We start from the raw sequence: 12,811 nt of genomic DNA on the forward strand, positions 1-12,811 counted from the left end.
CAGAGGAGCAGTGTGTTAACTCTGTGCTGTAACAGAGGAGCAGTGTGTTAACTCTGTGCTGTAACAGTGGAGCAGTGTGTTAACTCTGTGCTGTAACAGAGGAGCAGTGTGTTAACTCTGTGCTGTAACAGAGGAGCAGTGTGTTAACTCTGTGCTGTAACAGAGGAGCAGTGTGTTAACACTGTGCTGTAACAGAGGAGCAGTGTGTTAACTCTGTGCTGTAACAGAGGAGCAGTGTGTTAACTCTGTGCTGTAACAGTGGAGCAGTGTGTTAACTCTGTGCTGTAACAGAGGAGCAGTGTGTTAACTCTGTGCTGTAACAGAGGGGCAGTGTGTTAACTCTGTGCTGTAACAGAGGAGCAGTGTGTTAACACTGTGCTGTAACAGATGAGCAGTGTGTTAACTCTGTGCTGTAACAGTGGAGCAGTGTGTTAACTGTGTGCTGTAACAGAGGAGCAGTGTGTTAACTCTGTGCTGTAACAGAGGAGCAGTGTGTTAACTCTGTGCTGTAACAGAGGAGCAGTGTGTTAACTCTGTGCTGTAACAGAGGAGCAGTGTGTTAACTCTGTGCTGTAACAGAGGAGCAATGTGTTAACACTGTGCTGTAACAGAGGAGCAGTGTGTTAACTCTGTGCTGTAACAGAGGAGCAGTGTGTTAACTCTGTACTGTAACAGAGGAGCAGTGTTTTAACACTGTGCTGTAACAGAGGGGCAGTGTGTTAACTCTGTGCTGTAACAGAGGAGCAGTGTGTTAACACCGTGCTGTAACAGAGGAGCAGTGTGTTAACTCTGTGCTGTAACAGAGGAGCAGTGTGTTAACACTGTGCTGTAACAGAGGAGCAGTGTGTTAACTCTGTGCTGTAACAGTGGAGCAGTGTGTTAACTCTGTGCTGTAACAGAGGAGCAGTGTGTTAACTCTGTGCTGTAACAGAGGAGCAGTGTGTTAACTCTGTGCTGTAACAGAGGAGCAGTGTGTTAACTCTGTGCTGTAACAGAGGAGCAATGTGTTAACACTGTGCTGTAACAGAGGAGCAGTGTGTTAACTCTGTGCTGTAACAGAGGAGCAGTGTGTTAACTCTGTGCTGTAACAGAGGAGCAGTGTGTTAACTCTGTGCTGTAACAGAGGAGCAGGGTGTTAACACTGTGCTGTAACAGAGGAGCAGTGTGTTAACACTTTGCTGTAACAGAGGAGCAGTGTGTTAACTCTGTGCTGTAACAGAGGAGCAGTGTGTTAACTCTGTGCTGTAACAGTGGAGCAGTGTGTTAACTCTGTGCTGTAACAGAGGAGCAGTGTGTTAACTCTGTGCTGTAACAGAGGAGCAGTGTGTTAACTCTGTGCTGTAACAGAGGAGCAGTGTGTTAACACTGTGCTGTAACAGAGGAGCAGTGTGTTAACTCTGTGCTGTAACAGAGGAGCAGTGTGTTAACTCTGTGCTGTAACAGTGGAGCAGTGTGTTAACTCTGTGCTGTAACAGAGGAGCAGTGTGTTAACTCTGTGCTGTAACAGAGGAGCAGTGTGTTAACTCTGTGCTGTAACAGTGGAGCAGTGTGTTAACTCTGTGCTGTAACAGAGGAGCAGTGTGTTAACTCTGTGCTGTAACAGAGGAGCAGTGTGTTAACTCTGTGCTGTAACAGAGGAGCAGTGTGTTAACACTGTGCTGTAACAGAGGAGCAGTGTGTTAACTCTGTGCTGTAACAGAGGAGCAGTGTGTTAACTCTGTGCTGTAACAGTGGAGCAGTGTGTTAACTCTGTGCTGTAACAGAGGAGCAGTGTGTTAACTCTGTGCTGTAACAGAGGGGCAGTGTGTTAACTCTGTGCTGTAACAGAGGAGCAGTGTGTTAACACTGTGCTGTAACAGATGAGCAGTGTGTTAACTCTGTGCTGTAACAGTGGAGCAGTGTGTTAACTGTGTGCTGTAACAGAGGAGCAGTGTGTTAACTCTGTGCTGTAACAGAGGAGCAGTGTGTTAACTCTGTGCTGTAACAGAGGAGCAGTGTGTTAACTCTGTGCTGTAACAGAGGAGCAGTGTGTTAACTCTGTGCTGTAACAGAGGAGCAATGTGTTAACACTGTGCTGTAACAGAGGAGCAGTGTGTTAACTCTGTGCTGTAACAGAGGAGCAGTGTGTTAACTCTGTACTGTAACAGAGGAGCAGTGTTTTAACACTGTGCTGTAACAGAGGGGCAGTGTGTTAACTCTGTGCTGTAACAGAGGAGCAGTGTGTTAACACCGTGCTGTAACAGAGGAGCAGTGTGTTAACTCTGTGCTGTAACAGAGGAGCAGTGTGTTAACACTGTGCTGTAACAGAGGAGCAGTGTGTTAACTCTGTGCTGTAACAGTGGAGCAGTGTGTTAACTCTGTGCTGTAACAGAGGAGCAGTGTGTTAACTCTGTGCTGTAACAGAGGAGCAGTGTGTTAACTCTGTGCTGTAACAGAGGAGCAGTGTGTTAACTCTGTGCTGTAACAGAGGAGCAATGTGTTAACACTGTGCTGTAACAGAGGAGCAGTGTGTTAACTCTGTGCTGTAACAGAGGAGCAGTGTGTTAACTCTGTGCTGTAACAGAGGAGCAGTGTGTTAACTCTGTGCTGTAACAGAGGAGCAGGGTGTTAACACTGTGCTGTAACAGAGGAGCAGTGTGTTAACACTTTGCTGTAACAGTGGAGCAGTGTGTTAACTCTGTGCTGTAACAGAGGAGCAGTGTGTTAACACTGTGCTGTAACAGTGGAGCAGTGTGTTAACTCTGTGCTGTAACAGAGGAGCAGTGTGTTAACTCTGTGCTGCAACAGAGGAGCAGTGTGTTAACACAGCTGTAACAGAGGAGCAGTGTGTTAACACTGTGCTGTAACAGAGGAGCAGTGTGTTAACTCTGTGCTGTAACAGAGGAGCAGTGTGTTAACACTGGGCTGTAACAGAGGAGCAGTGTGTTAACTCTGTGCTGCAACAGAGGAGCAGTGTGTTAACACAGTGCTGTAACAGTGGAGCAGTGTGTTAACTCTGTGCTGTAACAGAGGAGCAGTGTGTTAACACTGTGCTGTAACAGAGGAGCAGTGTGTTAACTCTGTGCTGTAACAGAGGAGCAGAGTGTTAACTCTGTGCTGTAACAGAGGAGCAGAGTGTTAACTCTGTGATGTAACAGAGGAGCAGTGTGTTAACTCTGTGCTGTAACAGAGGAGCAGTGTGTTAACTCTGTGCTGTAACAGAGGAGCAGAGTGTTAACTCTGTGATGTAACAGAGGAGCAGTGTGTTAACTCTGTGCTGTCACAGAGGAGCAGTGTGTTAACATTGTGCTGTAACAGAGAAGCAGTGTGTTAACTCTGTGCTGTAACAGAGGAGCAGTGTGTTAACATTGTGCTGTAACCGAGAAGCAGTGTGTTAACTCTGTGCTGTAACAGAGGAGCAGTGTGTTAACTCTGTGCTGTAACAGAGGAGCAGTGTGTTAACTCTGTGCTGTAACAGAGGAGCAGTGTGTTAACACTGTGTTGTAACAGAGGAGCAGTGTGATAACTCTGTGCTGTAACAGAGGAGCAGTGTGTTAACACTGTGTTGTAACAGAGGAGCAGTGTGTTAACTCTGTGCTGTAACAGTGGAGCAGTTTGTTAACTCTGTGCTGTAACAGAGGAGCAGTGTGTTAACTCTGGACTGTAACAGAGGAGCAGTGTGTTAACACTGTGCTGTAACAGAGGGGCAGTGTGTTAACTCTGTGCTGTAACAGAGGAGCAGTGTGTTAACACTGTGCTGTAACAGAGGAGCAGTGTGTTAACTCTGTGCTGTAACAGTGGAGCAGTGTGTTAACTGTGTGCTGTAACAGAGGAGCAGTCTGTTAACTATGTGCTGTAACAGAGGAGCAGTGTGTTAACTCTGTGCTGTAACAGAGGAGCAGTGTGTTAACTCTGTGCTGTAACAGAGGAGCAGTGTGTGAACTCTGTGCTGTAACAGAGGAGCAGTGTGTTAACTCTGTGCTGTAACAGAGGAGCAGTGTGTTAACTCTGTGCTGTAACAGAGGAGCAGTGTGTTAACTCTGTGCTGTAACAGAGGAGCAGTGTGTTAACTCTGTGCTGTAACAGAGGGGCAGTGTGTTAACACTGTGCTGTAACAGAGGAGCAGTGTGTTAACTCTGTGCTGTAACAGAGGAGCAATGTGTTAACACTGTGCTGTAACAGAGGAGCAGTGTGTTAACTCTGTACTGTAACAGAGGAGCAGTGTGTTAACACTGTGCTGTAACAGAGGGGCAGTGTGTTAACTCTGTGCTGTAACAGAGGAGCAGTGTGTTAACACCGTGCTGTAACAGAGGAGCAGTGTGTTAACTCTGTGCTGTAACAGAGGAGCAGTGTGTTAACACTGTGCTGTAACAGAGGAGCAGTGTGTTAACTCTGTGCTGTAACAGAGGAGCAGTGTGTTAACTCTGTGCTGTAACAGAGGAGCAGTGTGTTAACACTGTGCTGTAACAGTGGAGCAGTGTGTTAACTCTGTGCTGTAACAGAGGAGCAGTGTGTTAACTCTGTGCTGTAACAGAGGAGCAGTGTGTTAACTCTGTGCTGTAACAGAGGAGCAATGTGTTAACACTGTGCTGTAACAGAGGAGCAGTGTGTTAACTCTGTGCTGTAACAGAGGAGCAGTGTGTTAACTCTGTGCTGTAACAGAGGAGCAGTGTGTTAACTCTGTGCTGTAACAGAGGAGCAGGGTGTTAACACTGTGCTGTAACAGAGGAGCAGTGTGTTAACACTGTGCTGTAACAGTGGAGCAGTGTGTTAACTCTGTGCTGTAACAGAGGAGCAGTGTGTTAACACTGTGCTGTAACAGTGGAGCAGTGTGTTAACTCTGTGCTGTAACAGAGGAGCAGTGTGTTAACTCTGTGCTGCAACAGTGGAGCAGTGTGTTAACACAGCTGTAACAGAGGAGCAGTGTGTTAACACTGTGCTGTAACAGAGGAGCAGTGTGTTAACTCTGTGCTGTAACAGAGGAGCAATGTGTTAACACTGTGCTGTAACAGAGGAGCAGTGTGTTAACACTGGGCTGTAACAGAGGAGCAGTGTGTTAATTCTGTGCTGCAACAGAGGAGCAGTGTGTTAACACAGTGCTGTAACAGTGGAGCAGTGTGTTAACTCTGCGCTGTGACAGAGGAGCAGTGTGTTAACACTGTGCTGTAACAGGGGAGCAGTGTGTTAACTCTGTGCTGTAACAGTGGAGCAGTGTGTTAACTCTGTGCTGTAACAGAGGAGCAGTGTGTTAACACTGTGCTGTAACAGAGGAGCAGTGTGTTAACTCTGTGCTGTAACAGAGGAGCAGAGTGTTAACTCTGTGCTGTAACAGAGGAGCAGGGTGTTAACTCTGTGATGTAACAGAGGAGCAGTGTGTTAACTCTGTGCTGTAACAGAGGAGCAGAGTGTTAACTCTGTGCTGTAACAGAGGAGCAGGGTGTTAACTCTGTGATGTAACAGTGGAGCAGTGTGTTAACTCTGTGCTGTAACAGAGGAGCAGTGTGTTAACTCTGTGCTGTAACAGAGGAGCAGAGTGTTAACTCTGTGATGCAACAGAGGAGCAGTGTGTTAACTCTGTGCTGTCACAGAGGAGCAGTGTGTTAACATTGTGCTGTAACAGAGAAGCAGTGTGTTAACTCTGTGCTGTAACAGAGGAGCAGTGTGTTAACATTGTGCTGTAACCGAGAAGCAGTGTGTTAACTCTGTGCTGTAACAGTGGAGCAGTGTGTTAACACTGTGCTGTAACAGAGGGGCAGTGTGTTAACACTGTGCTGTAACAGAGGAGCAGTGTGTTAACTCTGTGCTGTAACAGAGGAGCAGTGTGTTAACGATGTGCTGTAACAGAGGAGCAGTGTGTTAACACTGTGCTGTAACAGAGGAGCAGTGTGTTAATGCTGTTGTAACAGTGGAGCAGTGTGTTAACACTGTGCTGTAACAGAGGAGCTGTGTGTTAACTCTGTGCTGTAACAGTGGAGCAGTGTGTTAATACTGTGCTGTAACAGAGGAGCAGTGTGTTAACACTGTGCTGTAACAGTGGACCAGTGTGTTAACGATGTGCTGTAACAGAGGAGCAGTGTGTTAACACTGTGCTGTAACAGTGGAGTAGTGTGTTAACACTGTGTTGTAACAGTGGAGCAGTGTGTTAACTCTGTGCTGTAACAGTGGAGCAGTGTGTTAACTCTGTGCTGTGACAGTGGAGTAGTGTGTTAACACTGTGTTGTAACAGTGGAGCAGTGTGTTAACTCTGTGCTGTAACAGTGGAGCAGTGTGTTAACACTGCGCTGTAACAGAGGAGCAGTGTGTTAACACTGCGCTGTAACAGAGGAGCAGTGTGTTAACACTGTGCTGTAACAGTGGAGCAGTGTGTTAACTCTGTGCTGTGACAGTGGAGTAGTGTGTTAACACTGTCTTGTAACAGTGGAGCAGTGTGTTAACTCTGTGCTGTAACAGTGGAGCAGTGTGTTAACACTGTGCTGTAACAGAGGAGCAGTGTGTTAACACTGTGCTGTAACAGTGGAGCAGTGTGTTAACACTGTGCTGTAACAGTGGAGCAGTGTGTTAACTCTGTGCTGTAACAGTGGAGCAGTGTGTTAACTGTCTGCTGTAACAGAGGAGCAGTCTGTTAACTCTGTGCTGTAACAGAGGAGCAGTGTGTGAACTCTGTGCTGTAACAGAGGAGCAGTGTGTTAACTCTGTGCTGTAACAGAGGAGCAGTGTGTTAACTCTGTGCTGTAACAGAGGAGCAGTGTGTTAACTCTGTGCTGTAACAGAGGGGCAGTGTGTTAACTCTGTGCTGTAACAGAGGGGCAGTGTGTTAACACTGTGCTGTAACAGAGGAGCAGTGTGTTAACTCTGTGCTGTAACAGAGGAGCAATGTGTTAACACTGTGCTGTAACAGAGGAGCAGTGTGTTAACTCTGTACTGTAACAGAGGAGCAGTGTGTTAACACTGTGCTGTAACAGAGGAGCAGTGTGTTAACACTGTGCTGTAACAGAGGGGCAGTGTGTTAACTCTGTGCTGTAACAGAGGAGCAGTGTGTTAACACCGTGCTGTAACAGAGGAGCAGTGTGTTAACTCTGTGCTGTAACAGAGGAGCAGTGTGTTAACACTGTGCTGTAACAGAGGAGCAGTATGTTAACTCTGTGCTGTAACAGAGGAGCAGTGTGTTAACTCTGTGCTGTAACAGAGGAGCAGTGTGTTAACACTGTGCTGTAACAGTGGAGCAGTGTGTTAACTCTGTGCTGTAACAGAGGTGCAGTGTGTTAACTCTGTGCTGTAACAGAGGAGCAGTGTGTTAACTCTGTGCTGTAACAGAGGAGCAATGTGTTAACACTGTGCTGTAACAGAGGAGCAGTGTGTTAACTCTGTGCTGTAACAGAGGAGCAGTGTGTTAACTCTGTGCTGTAACAGAGGAGCAGTGTGTTAACTCTGTGCTGTAACAGAGGAGCAGGGTGTTAACACTGTGCTGTAACAGAGGAGCAGTGTGTTAACACTGTGCTGTAACAGTGGAGCAGTGTGTTAACTCTGTGCTGTAACAGAGGAGCAGTGTGTTAACACTGTGCTGTAACAGTGGAGCAGTGTGTTAACTCTGTGCTGTAACAGAGGAGCAGTGTGTTAACTCTGTGCTGCAACAGTGGAGCAGTGTGTTAACACAGCTGTAACAGAGGAGCAGTGTGTTAACACTGTGCTGTAACAGAGGAGCAGTGTGTTAACTCTGTGCTGTAAAAGAGGAGCAGTGTGTTAACACTGGGCTGTAACAGTGGAGCAGTGTGTTAACTCTGTGCTGTGACAGTGGAGTAGTGTGTTAACACTGTCTTGTAACAGTGGAGCAGTGTGTTAACTCTGTGCTGTAACAGTGGAGCAGTGTGTTAACACTGTGCTGTAACAGAGGAGCAGTGTGTTAACACTGTGCTGTAACAGTGGAGCAGTGTGTTAACACTGTGCTGTAACAGTGGAGCAGTGTGTTAACTCTGTGCTGTAACAGTGGAGCAGTGTGTTAACTGTGTGCTGTAACAGAGGAGCAGTCTGTTAACTCTGTGCTGTAACAGAGGAGCAGTGTGTGAACTCTGTGCTGTAACAGAGGAGCAGTGTGTTAACTCTGTGCTGTAACAGAGGAGCAGTGTGTTAACTCTGTGCTGTAACAGAGGAGCAGTGTGTTAACTCTGTGCTGTAACAGAGGGGCAGTGTGTTAACTCTGTGCTGTAACAGAGGGGCAGTGTGTTAACACTGTGCTGTAACAGAGGAGCAGTGTGTTAACTCTGTGCTGTAACAGAGGAGCAATGTGTTAACACTGTGCTGTAACAGAGGAGCAGTGTGTTAACTCTGTACTGTAACAGAGGAGCAGTGTGTTAACACTGTGCTGTAACAGAGGAGCAGTGTGTTAACACTGTGCTGTAACAGAGGGGCAGTGTGTTAACTCTGTGCTGTAACAGAGGAGCAGTGTGTTAACACCGTGCTGTAACAGAGGAGCAGTGTGTTAACTCTGTGCTGTAACAGAGGAGCAGTGTGTTAACACTGTGCTGTAACAGAGGAGCAGTGTGTTAACTCTGTGCTGTAACAGAGGAGCAGTGTGTTAACTCTGTGCTGTAACAGAGGAGCAGTGTGTTAACACTGTGCTGTAACAGTGGAGCAGTGTGTTAACTCTGTGCTGTAACAGAGGAGCAGTGTGTTAACTCTGTGCTGTAACAGAGGAGCAGTGTGTTAACTCTGTGCTGTAACAGAGGAGCAATGTGTTAACACTGTGCTGTAACAGAGGAGCAGTGTGTTAACTCTGTGCTGTAACAGAGGAGCAGTGTGTTAACTCTGTGCTGTAACAGAGGAGCAGTGTGTTAACTCTGTGCTGTAACAGAGGAGCAGGGTGTTAACACTGTGCTGTAACAGAGGAGCAGTGTGTTAACACTGTGCTGTAACAGTGGAGCAGTGTGTTAACTCTGTGCTGTAACAGAGGAGCAGTGTGTTAACACTGTGCTGTAACAGTGGAGCAGTGTGTTAACTCTGTGCTGTAACAGAGGAGCAGTGTGTTAACTCTGTGCTGCAACAGTGGAGCAGTGTGTTAACACAGCTGTAACAGAGGAGCAGTGTGTTAACACTGTGCTGTAACAGAGGAGCAGTGTGTTAACTCTGTGCTGTAAAAGAGGAGCAGTGTGTTAACACTGGGCTGTAACAGAGGAGCAGTGTGTTAATTCTGTGCTGCAACAGAGGAGCAGTGTGTTAACACAGTGCTGTAACAGTGGAGCAGTGTGTTAACTCTGCGCTGTGACAGAGGAGCAGTGTGTTAACACTGTGCTGTAACAGGGGAGCAGTGTGTTAACTCTGTGCTGTAACAGTGGAGCAGTGTGTTAACTCTGTGCTGTAACAGAGGAGCAGTGTGTTAACACTGTGCTGTAACAGAGGAGCAGTGTGTTAACTCTGTGCTGTAACAGAGGAGCAGAGTGTTAACTCTGTGCTGTAACAGAGGAGCAGGGTGTTAACTCTGTGATGTAACAGAGGAGCAGTGTGTTAACTCTGTGCTGTAACAGAGGAGCAGAGTGTTAACTCTGTGCTGTAACAGAGGAGCAGGGTGTTAACTCTGTGATGTAACAGTGGAGCAGTGTGTTAACTCTGTGCTGTAACAGAGGAGCAGTGTGTTAACTCTGTGCTGTAACAGAGGAGCAGAGTGTTAACTCTGTGATGCAACAGAGGAGCAGTGTGTTAACTCTGTGCTGTCACAGAGGAGCAGTGTGTTAACATTGTGCTGTAACAGAGAAGCAGTGTGTTAACTCTGTGCTGTAACAGAGGAGCAGTGTGTTAACATTGTGCTGTAACCGAGAAGCAGTGTGTTAACTCTGTGCTGTAACAGTGGAGCAGTGTGTTAACACTATGCTGTAACAGAGGGGCAGTGTGTTAACACTGTGCTGTAACAGAGGAGCAGTGTGTTAACTCTGTGCTGTAACAGAGGAGCAGTGTGTTAACGATGTGCTGTAACAGAGGAGCAGTGTGTTAACACTGTGCTGTAACAGAGGAGCAGTGTGTTAACACGGTGCTGTAACAGAGGAGCAGTGTGTTAATGCTGTTGTAACAGTGGAGCAGTGTGTTAACACTGTGCTGTAACAGAGGAGCAGTGTGTTAACTCTGTGCTGTAACAGTGGAGCAGTGTGTTAATACTGTGCTGTAACAGAGGAGCAGTGTGTTAACACTGTGCTGTAACAGTGGACCAGTGTGTTAACGATGTGCTGTAACAGAGGAGCAGTGTGTTAACACTGTGCTGTAACAGTGGAGTAGTGTGTTAACACTGTGTTGTAACAGTGGAGCAGTGTGTTAACTCTGTGCTGTAACAGTGGAGCAGTGTGTTAACTCTGTGCTGTGACAGTGGAGTAGTGTGTTAACACTGTGTTGTAACAGTGGAGCAGTGTGTTAACTCTGTGCTGTAACAGTGGAGCAGTGTGTTAACACTGCGCTGTAACAGAGGAGCAGTGTGTTAACACTGCGCTGTAACAGAGGAGCAGTGTGTTAACACTGTGCTGTAACAGTGGAGCAGTGTGTTAACTCTGTGCTGTGACAGTGGAGTAGTGTATTAACACTGTCTTGTAACAGTGGAGCAGTGTGTTAACTCTGTGCTGTAACAGTGGAGCAGTGTGTTAACACTGTGCTGTAACAGAGGAGCAGTGTGTTAACACTGTGCTGTAACAGTGGAGCAGTGTGTTAACACTGTGCTGTAACAGTGGAGCAGTGTGGTAGCTCTGTGCTGTAACAGAGGAGCAGTGTGATAACACTGCTGCAACAGAGGAGCAGTGTGTTAACACTGTGCTGTAACAGAGGAACAGTGTGTTTACACTGTGCTGTAACAGAGGAGCAGTGTCTTAACGCTGAAATGTAACAGAGGAGCAGTGTGTTAACACTGTGCTGTAACAGTGGAGCAGTGTGTTAACGCGGTGCTGTAACAGAGGAGCAGTGTGTTAACTCTGTGCTGTAACAGTGGAGCAGTGTGTTAACACTGTGCTGTAACAGAGGAGCAGTGTGTTAACATTGTGCTGTAACAGAGGAGCAGTGTGTTAATGCTGCTGTAACAGAGGGGCAGTGTGTTAATGCTGTTGTAACAGTGGAGCAGTGTGTTAACTCTGTGCTGTAACAGAGAGCAGTGTGTTAACTCTGTGCTGTAACAGTGGAGCAGTGTGTTAACACTGTTGTAACAGAGGAGCAGTGTGTTAACACTGTTGTAACAGAGGAGCAGTGTGTTAACACAATGCTGTGACAGTGGAGTAGTGTGTTAACACTGTGCTGTAACAGAGGAGCAGTGTGTGAACTCTGTGCTGTAACAGAGGAGCAGTGTATTAACACTGTGTTGTAACAGTGGAGCAGTGTGTTAACACTGTGCTGTAACAGAGGAGCAGTGTGTTAACTCTGTGCTGTAACAGGGGAGCAGTGTGTTAACACTGTGCAGTAACAGGGGAGCAGTGTGTTAACTCTGTGCTGTAACAGTGGAGCAGTGTGTTAACTCTGTGCTGTAACAGAGGAGCAGTGTGTTAACTCTGTGCTGTAACAGAGGAGCAGTGTGTTAACTCTGTGCTGTAACAGGGGAGCAGTGTGTTAACTCTGTGCTGTAACAGTGGAGCAGTGTGTTAACTCTGTGCTGTAACAGAGGAGCAGTGTGTTAACACTGTGCTGTAACAGAGGAGCAGTGTGTTAACTCTGTGCTGTGACAGTGGAGTAGTGTGTTAACACTGTTGTAACAGAGGAGCAGAGTGTTAACACTGTGCTGTAGCAGTGGAGCAGTGTGTTAATGCTGTTGTAACAGAGTAGCACTGTGTTAACTCTGTGCTGTAACAGAGGAGCAGTGTGTTAACTCTGTGCTGTAACAGAGGAGCAGTGTGTTAACACTTTGCAGTAACAGTGGAGCAGTGTGTTAACACTGCGCTGTAACAGTGGAGCAGTGTGTTAATGTTGTTGTAACAGAGGAGCAGTGTGTTAACTCTGTGCTGTAACAGAGGAGCAGTGTGTTAACTCTGTGCTGTAACAGTGGAGCAGTGTGTTAACTCTGTGCTGTTACAGAGGAGCAGTGTGTTAACGCTGTGCTGTAACAGAGGAGCAGTGTGTTAACACTTTGCAGTAACAGTGGAGCAGTGTGTTAATGTTGTTGTAACAGAGGAGCAGTGTGTTAACTCTGTGCTGTAACAGAGGAGCAGTGTGTTAACACTGTGCTGTAACAGAGGAGCAGTGTGTTAATGCTGCTGTAACAGAGGGGCAGTGTGTTAATGCTGTTGTAACAGTGGAGCTGTGTGTTAACTCTGTGCTGTAACAGATGAGCAGTGTGTTAACTCTGTGCTGTAACAGAGGAGCAGTGTGTTAACTCTGTGCTGTAACAGAGGAGCAGTGTGTTAACTATGTGCTGTAACAGAGGAGCAGTGTGTTAACACTGTGCTGTAACAGTGGAGCAGTGTGTTAACTCTGTGCTGTGACAGTGGAGTAGTGTGTTAACACTGTCTTGTAACAGTGGAGCAGTGTGTTAACTCTGTGCTGTAACAGTGGAGCAGTGTGTTAACACTGTGCTGTAACAGAGGAGCAGTGTGTTAACACTGTGCTGTAACAGTGGAGCAGTGTGTTAACACTGTGCTGTAACAGTGGAGCAGTGTGGTAACTCTGTGCTGTAACAGAGGAGCAGTGTGATAACACTGTGCTGCAACAGAGGAGCAGTGTGTTAACACTGTGCTGTAACAGAGGAACAGTGTGTTTACACTGTGCTGTAACAGAGGAGCAGTGTCTTAACGCTGAAATGTAACAGAGGAGCAGTGTGTTAACACTGTGCTGTAACAGTGGAGCAGTGTGTTAACGCGGTGCTGTAACAGAGGAGCAGTGT

General features: G+C 46.8%; 1 protein-coding gene across 1 annotated transcript in view; it reads right to left on the reverse strand.

Annotated features, from left to right (window-relative positions):
- LOC140429048 (receptor-type tyrosine-protein phosphatase kappa-like) overlaps positions 1 to 12,811 on the reverse strand; it is a 330,643-nt gene that overhangs the window by 209,337 nt on the left and 108,495 nt on the right. The gene's annotated exons all lie outside the window — the stretch shown is intronic.

This window comes from Scyliorhinus torazame, chromosome 9 (assembly GCF_047496885.1).
Source record: "Scyliorhinus torazame isolate Kashiwa2021f chromosome 9, sScyTor2.1, whole genome shotgun sequence".
NCBI classification, from domain to species: domain Eukaryota; kingdom Metazoa; phylum Chordata; class Chondrichthyes; order Carcharhiniformes; family Scyliorhinidae; genus Scyliorhinus; species Scyliorhinus torazame.